Source organism: Stegostoma tigrinum, chromosome 23, assembly GCF_030684315.1.
Source record: "Stegostoma tigrinum isolate sSteTig4 chromosome 23, sSteTig4.hap1, whole genome shotgun sequence".
Taxonomy (NCBI): Eukaryota; Metazoa; Chordata; class Chondrichthyes; order Orectolobiformes; family Stegostomatidae; genus Stegostoma; species Stegostoma tigrinum.
The window spans coordinates 165,531-172,473 of record NC_081376.1 but is presented as its reverse complement, the minus strand read 5'-3'; the positions used below and the strand labels follow the sequence as shown (position 1 = coordinate 172,473).

The 6,943-nt window shown below is 60.1% G+C and overlaps 1 long non-coding RNA gene across 1 annotated transcript in view; it reads left to right on the top strand.

Moving 5' to 3' along the window:
* The first annotated feature begins 3,033 nt into the window (after positions 1 to 3,033).
* Positions 3,034 to 6,943, top strand: part of LOC132210891 (uncharacterized) — a 90,294-nt gene continuing 86,384 nt past the window's right edge. The window contains exons 1-2 of the long non-coding RNA XR_009447098.1: positions 3,034 to 3,243; positions 6,020 to 6,156. This is a non-coding gene — a long non-coding RNA (uncharacterized LOC132210891). The remainder of the gene's footprint in view (positions 3,244 to 6,019; positions 6,157 to 6,943) is intronic.

Below are 6,943 nucleotides of genomic sequence, written 5' to 3'. Positions count from 1 at the left end.
GCTGATGTCAGAGATGATGGGAACTGCAGATGCTGGAGAATCCAAGATAATAAAATGTGAGGCTGGATGAACACAGCAGGCCAAGCAGCATCTCAGGAGCACAAAAGCTGACGTTTCGGGCCTAGACCCTTCATCAGAGACGGGGATGGGGTGAGGGTTCTGGAATAAATAGGGAGAGAGGGGGAGGTGGACCGAAGATGGAGAGAAAAGAAGATAGGTGGAGAGAGTACAGGTAGGGAGGGGATAGGTCAGTCCAGGGAAGACGGACAGGTCAAGGAGGTGGGATGAGGTTAGTAGGTAGATGGGGGTGCGGCTTGGGGTGGGAGGAAGGGATGGGTGAGAGGAAGAACAGGTTAGGGAGGCAGAGACAGGTTGGACTGGTTTTGGGATGCAGTGGGTGGAGGGGAAGAGCTGGGCTGGTTGTGTGGTGCAGTGGGGGGAGGGGACGAACTGGGCTGGTGTAGGGATGCGGTGGGGGAAGGGGAGATTTTGAAACTGGTGAAGTCCACATTGATACCATTAGGCTGCAGGGTTCCCAGGCGGAATATGAGTTGCTATTCCTGCAACCTTTGGGTGGCTGGCATCATTGTGGCACTGCAGGAGGCCCATGATGGACATGTCATCTAAAGAATGGGAGGGGGAGTGGAAATGGTTTGCGACTGGGAGGTGCAGTTGTTTGTTGCGAACTGAGCTGAGGTGTTCTGCAAAGCGGTCACCAAGCCTCCGCTTGGTTTCCCCAATGTAGAGGAAGCCACACCGGGTACAATGGATGCAGTATACCACATTGGCAGATGTGCAGGTGAACCTCTGCTTAATGTGGAATGTCATCTTGGGGCCTGGGATGGGGGTGAGGGAGGAAGTGTGGGGGCAAGTGTAGCATTTCCTGCGGTTGCAGGGGAAGGTGCCGGGTGTGGTGGGGTTGGAGGGCAGTATGGAGCGAACAAGGGAGTCACGGAGAGAGTGGTCTCTCCGGAAGGCAGACAGGGGTGGGGATGGAAAAATGTCTTGGGTAGTGGGGTCGGATTGTAGATGGCGGAAGTGTCGGAGGATGATGCGTTGTATCCGGAGGTTGGTGGGGTGGTGTGTGAGAACGAGGGGGATCCTCTTTGGGCGGTTGTGGCGGGGGCGGGGTGTGAGGGATGTGCTGCGGGAAATACGGGAGACGCGGTCAAGGGCGTTCTCTATCACTGTGGGGAAAGTTGCGGTCCTTGAAGAACTTGGACATCTGGGATGTGCGGGAGTGGAATGTCTTATCGTGGGAGCAGATGCGGCAGAGGCGAAGGAATTGGGAATATGGGATGGAATTTTTGCAGGAGGGTGGGTGGAGGAGGTGTATTCTCGGTAGCTGTGGGAGTCGGCGGGCTTGAAATGGACATCAGTTACAAGCTGGTTGCCTGAGATGGAGACTGAGAGATCCAGGAAGGTGAGGGATGTGCTGGAGATGGCCCAGGTGAACTGAAGGTTGGGGTGGAAGGTGTTGGTGAAGTGGATGAACTGTTCGAGCTCCTCTGGGGAGCAAGAGGCGGCGCCGATACAGTCATCAATGTACCAGAGGAAGTGGTGGGGTTTGGGGCCTGTGTAGGTGCGGAAGAGGGACTGTTCCACGTAACCTACAAAGAGGCAGGCATAGCTGGGGCCCATGCGGGTGCCCATGGCCACCCCCTTAGTCTGTAGGAAGTGGGAGGAGTCAAAAGAGAAGTTGTTGAGGGTGAGGACGAGTTCGGCTAGGCGGATGAGGGTGTCGGTGGAGGGGCACTGGTCGGGCCTGCGGGACAGGAAGAAGCGGAGGGCCTGGAGGCCATCTGCATGCGGAATGCAGGTGTATAGGGACTGGACGTCCATGGTGAAGATGAGGTGTTGGGGGCCAGGGAATTGGAAGTCCTGGAGGAGGTGGAGGGAGTGGGTGGTGTCACGGACGTAGGTAGGGTGTTCCTGGACCACAGGGGAGAAAATGGAGTCCAGATAGGTGGAGGTGAGTTCGGTGGGGCAGGAACAGGCTGAGACGATGGGTCGACCAGGGCAGGCAGGTTTGTGGATGTTGGGAAGGAGATAGAAACGGGCCGTGCGGGGTTGGGGAACAATGAGGTTGGAGGCGGTGGGTGGGAGGTCTCCTGAGGTGATGAGGTCATGAACGGTGTTGGAGATGATGGTTTGGTGCTCGGGTGTGGGGTCATGATCGAGGGGGCGGTAGAAGGTGGTGTCAGAGAGTTGGCGTCTGGCCTCGGCGATGTAGAGGTCAGTGCGCCATACTACCACTGCCCCACCCTTGTCTGCGGGTTTGATGGTGAGGTTGGGGTTGGAGCGGAGGGCTGCCCGTTCTGCGGGGAAGAGGTTGGAATGGGTGAGAGGGGTGGAGAGGTTGAGGCGGTTAATGTCTCGACGGCTGTTGGAGATGAAGAGGTCGAGGGAGCGTAGGAGGCCTGGGGGTGGTGTCCAGGAGGAGGACTTGTGTTGGAAGAGGGTGAAGGGGTCAGTGGAGGGAGGGTTAGGCTCCCGGTTGAAGAAGTAGGCGTGGAGGCGAAGACGGTGGAAAAACTGCTCTATGTCCAATCGTGACTGGTATTGGTTGATGTGTGGTTGTAGGGGGACAAAGGTGAGCCCCTTACTGAGGACTGACCGTTCGTCCTCAGTCAGTGGGAGGTCTGGGGGGAAGGTGAAGATGCGGCAGGGCTCAGTGTGGCTGTCTCCTCTGGGGTTGCTGGCTGTGGGCGGAGCCATGAGGTCGTCGGCCGTGGGCGGGGTTCTGTCGGCCGTGGGCGGGGTTCTGTCGGCCGTGGGCGGGGTTCCGTCGGCGGTTGGAGGATCGGGGTGGGCGGCAGCAGCTGCGGTGAGGGTGGCGTTGTACCTGGAAGTGGAGGTGGTGGGTGCAGCAGCGGTTCCGGAAGTGGTGTGGCCGGCGGAGGCGGATGTGACGTCATTGGTGTGGTCTCCGGCCGTGTCCTCATGGTCAATGGCGGCGAGGCAGGCACAGACATCCTCTTGTGGGTGGCAGGGGCCCGTGAGTTGCTTGTACTTAGGATTTTTGGTGTCCAGTGAAGCTGAGTGGAACTGGGTGTTCAGTCTGTGGATCCTGCGGAGCATAAAAAACAGCAGGGGTCCTTAGCAGGTCTGGGAGAGGGAGGCTCTGAGCTGGGGCAGGCTGGATTGCAGTGTGTGGAGGTGCCGGCGCATGGCTGCGAGAGTCTGTTTCAGGAGTCGCAGGGAGAAACGCTTCTGAAGGGTCTGAATATTCTGGGTGTAGAGGTGATGTCAGCCTGTCTGCTGTGTTCATCTCCCTTCCTCCTTCCCCCCCCACCTCGCCCTGCTCCTTCCCCCCCCCCCCTCGCCCTGCTCCTTCCCCCCCCCCTCGCCCTGCTCCTTCCCCCCCCCCCTCGCCCTGCTCCTTCCCCCCCCCTCGCCCTGCTCCTTCCCCCCCCCTCGCCCTGCTCCTTCCCTTCCCCCCCCCTCCCTCGCCCTGCTCCTTCCCCCCCCCCCTCCCTGCTCCTTCCCCCCCCCCTCCCTGCTCCTTCCCCCCCCCTCCCTGCTCCTTCCCCCCCCCCTCCCTGCTCCTTCCCCCCCCCTCCCTGCTCCTTCCCCCCCCCTCCCTGCTCCTTCCCCCCCCTCCCTGCTCCTTCCCCCCCCCTCCCTGCTCCTTCCCCCCCCCTCCCTGCTCCTTCCCCCCCCCTCCCTGCTCCTTCCCCCCCCCCTCCCTGCTCCTTCCCCCCCCCCTCCCTGCTCCTTCCCCCCCCCTCCCTGCTCCTTCCCCCCCCCTCCCTGCTCCTTCCCCCCCCCCCTCCCTGCTCCTTCCCCCCCCCCCTCCCTGCTCCTTCCCCCCCCCCCTCCCTGCTCCTTCCCCCCCCCCCTCCCTGCTCCTTCCCCCCCCCCCTCCCTGCTCCTTCCCCCCCCCCCTCCCTGCTCCTTCCCCCCCCCCCTCCCTGCTCCTTCCCCCCCCCCCTCCCTGCTCCTTCCCCCCCCCCTCCCTGCTCCTTCCCCCCCCCCCCTCCCTGCTCCTTCCCCCCCCCCCTCCCTGCTCCTTCCCCCCCCCCTCCCTGCTCCTTCCCCCCCCCCTCCCTGCTCCTTCCCCCCCCCCTCCCTGCTCCTTCCCCCCCCCCTCCCTGCTCCTTCCCCCCCCCCCTCGCCCTGCTCCTTCCCCCCCCCCCTCGCCCTGCTCCTTCCCCCCCCCCCTCGCCCTGCTCCTTCCCCCCCCCCCCTCCCTGCTCCTTCCCCCCCCCCCCTCCCTGCTCCTTCCCCCCCCCCCTCCCTGCTCCTTCCCCCCCCCCTCCCTGCTCCTTCCCCCCCCCCCTCCCTGCTCCTTCCCCCCCCCCCTCCCTGCTCCTTCCCCCCCCCCCTCCCTGCTCCTTCCCCCCCCCCCTCCCTGCTCCTTCCCCCCCCCCTCCCTGCTCCTTCCCCCCCCCCTCCCTGCTCCTTCCCCCCCCCCTCCCTGCTCCTTCCCCCCCCCCTCCCTGCTCCTTCCCCCCCCCGCCTCCCTGCTCCTTCCCCCCCCCGCCTCCCTGCTCCTTCCCCCCCCCGCCTCCCTGCTCCTTCCCCCCCCCCCCTCCCTGCTCCTTCCCCCCCCCCCTCCCTGCTCCTTCCCCCCCCCTCGCCCTGCTCCTCCCCCCCCCCTCGCCCTGCTCCTCCCCCCCCCCTCGCCCTGCTCCTCCCCCCCCTCGCCCTGCTCCTTCCCCCCCCCCCCTCGCCCTGCTCCTTCCCCCCCCCCTCGCCCTGCTCCTTCCCCCCCCCTCGCCCTGCTCTCCTTCCCCCCCGCCCCCCTCGCCCTGCTCCTTCCCCCCCCCTCGCCCTGCTCCTTCCCCCCCCCTCGCCCTGCTCCTTCCCCCCCCCTCGCCCTGCTCCTTCCCCCCCCCCTCGTCCTGCTTCTTTTCCCCCCCCGCCTCCTCCAGCCATCCGTTCCTCCGTCCCTCCATCCCTCCAGCCATCCGTTCCTCATAATTGGGCTTAGCCAGCAACATCCACATCCCGTGAATATAAAAAGAATCCTCCAGGCTACCTGTGCCAATTGGATTCACAGTTTATTGTAACATCTTTGTTACAAGATCCGATTACCTCTTGGTCTATAGACTGTATGCTCTCCTGGCCTGTATCTTCTGTCAGGGGATGTATGAATCTGAAACTTCACAGCTGTGATGACTTTCCTTTGGTGTTCATATCTCTACCCAAACGGATTGTATATTTTGCCTGGGAGCCAGTTAGCTCAGTTGGCTGGTTTGTAATTCAGAGTGATACCAACAGCATGAAATCCTACACTGTCTGAAGTTACTATGAAGGAGTCTCCTTCTCAACCTGTCTCCTCATCTGAGGTGTGGCAACCTTAAATTTAAACCACCTCCAGTTATCTCTCTCTCCACTGTGAGAGCAGTCCTGTGGTCCCGTCTGGGACGATAGTGACTTTGAATCTGCAAACCAAGATAATTTCTCACCAATGTATTGATCTCATCTTTGACTCAATACAAAAAACCAAAAAAATGAAACCCAGTGAGATGAATTTTGGATCAGTAATTATACATGGCATAATTGGACAAAAAATGCACTGTTGTTAAAATAATTAGCAATTCAACCAGAAAGGCCACTAATGTGAATCCTGGATCTGTGTATCATTTGAAATTTCTTAATTGTATAGTCTTAGTATTTGACCACAAGATGGAGAATTCTGTTCAGGTGATGTTGTCGCCAGAAGATAGAAAGATGATAGAAATGCTTGGAGAGATATGGGCCAAGCACAGGCAGGTGGAACTAGTTCAGTTTGGGATTGTGATCAGCACAGACTGGTTGGACCAAAGGATCTTTTTTCATGCTGTACGACTGTATGAAACTCAAGCTTAATTGTTCGAAACTCACATTCAGACATATCTAACCTTTATCATAATCTTACAGAAAGATAGCGACTTTTTCCCTCAGAATTGCAGACTCTTTCATTTTACATTTTCGAAGACATTTAGCAGGGAAAGCATGGATTATAGAGTGAGTTGAGTAGATTGGTTCATTATTAATTCTTGTCTAAAAATATAAAATAAATCAAATTTAGTTAACATCAGGTGAAGATGTGCGTGATTTCAGCAAGGTGCTGAAAAATAAGTTCAGATCAAAGAAACAGTTTGCCAAACATCCTCACTTGAGTTATTTACTAGTACAAACAGTTCTAGAAGGTGAGAACCTTGAGAGGTAAGTTTATTGATGTGAGATTTACTAATGTATCAATGCCCATTTGGGAGTTGACAAAGATTGCAGCATTATTCATTCTGCAGCTTTGCAGGGGAGTGAGGTTGTCCATTTGCGCATATGTCAGAAGCAGACAATACAAAAACAAGGGGGGCTTTATGATATCATTGGACCTCTCGCCTTCAAAACAGTGTAGTTACTCAGAGTACATCTGCTGACGACTGGGCCCCTGCAGTCCTCTCCCACTCACTGGGACTTGCCCCCGCAGCCCTGACCCGCTGACAAGGACTGGCCCCCGCAGCCCTGATGCGCTGACAAGGTCTGGCCCCCGCAGTCCTCCCCCCGCTCACAGGGACTGACCCCGCAGCCCTGACCTGCTCACAGCGGTTTCCCCACTGCAGTCCTGAGCCACTCACAGGGACTGGCCCCCTGCAGTCCTCTCAAGCTCGCAGGGTCTGGCCCCCGCTGCCCTGACCCGCTCGCAGGGACTGGCCCCCCGCTGCCCTGACCCGCTCGCAGGGACTGGCCCCCGCTGCCCTGACCCGCTCGCAGGGACTGGCCCCCGCTGCCCTGACCCGCTCGCAGGGACTGGCCCCCGCTGCCCTGACCCGCTCGCAGGGACTGGCCCCCGCTGCCCTGACCCGCTCGCAGGGACTGGCCCCCCGCTGCCCTGACCCGCTCGCAGGGACTGGCCCCCGCTGCCCTGACCCGCTCGCAGGGACTGGCCCCCCGCTGCCCTGACCCGCTCGCAGGGACTGGCCCCCGCTGCCCTGACCCGCTCGCAGGGACT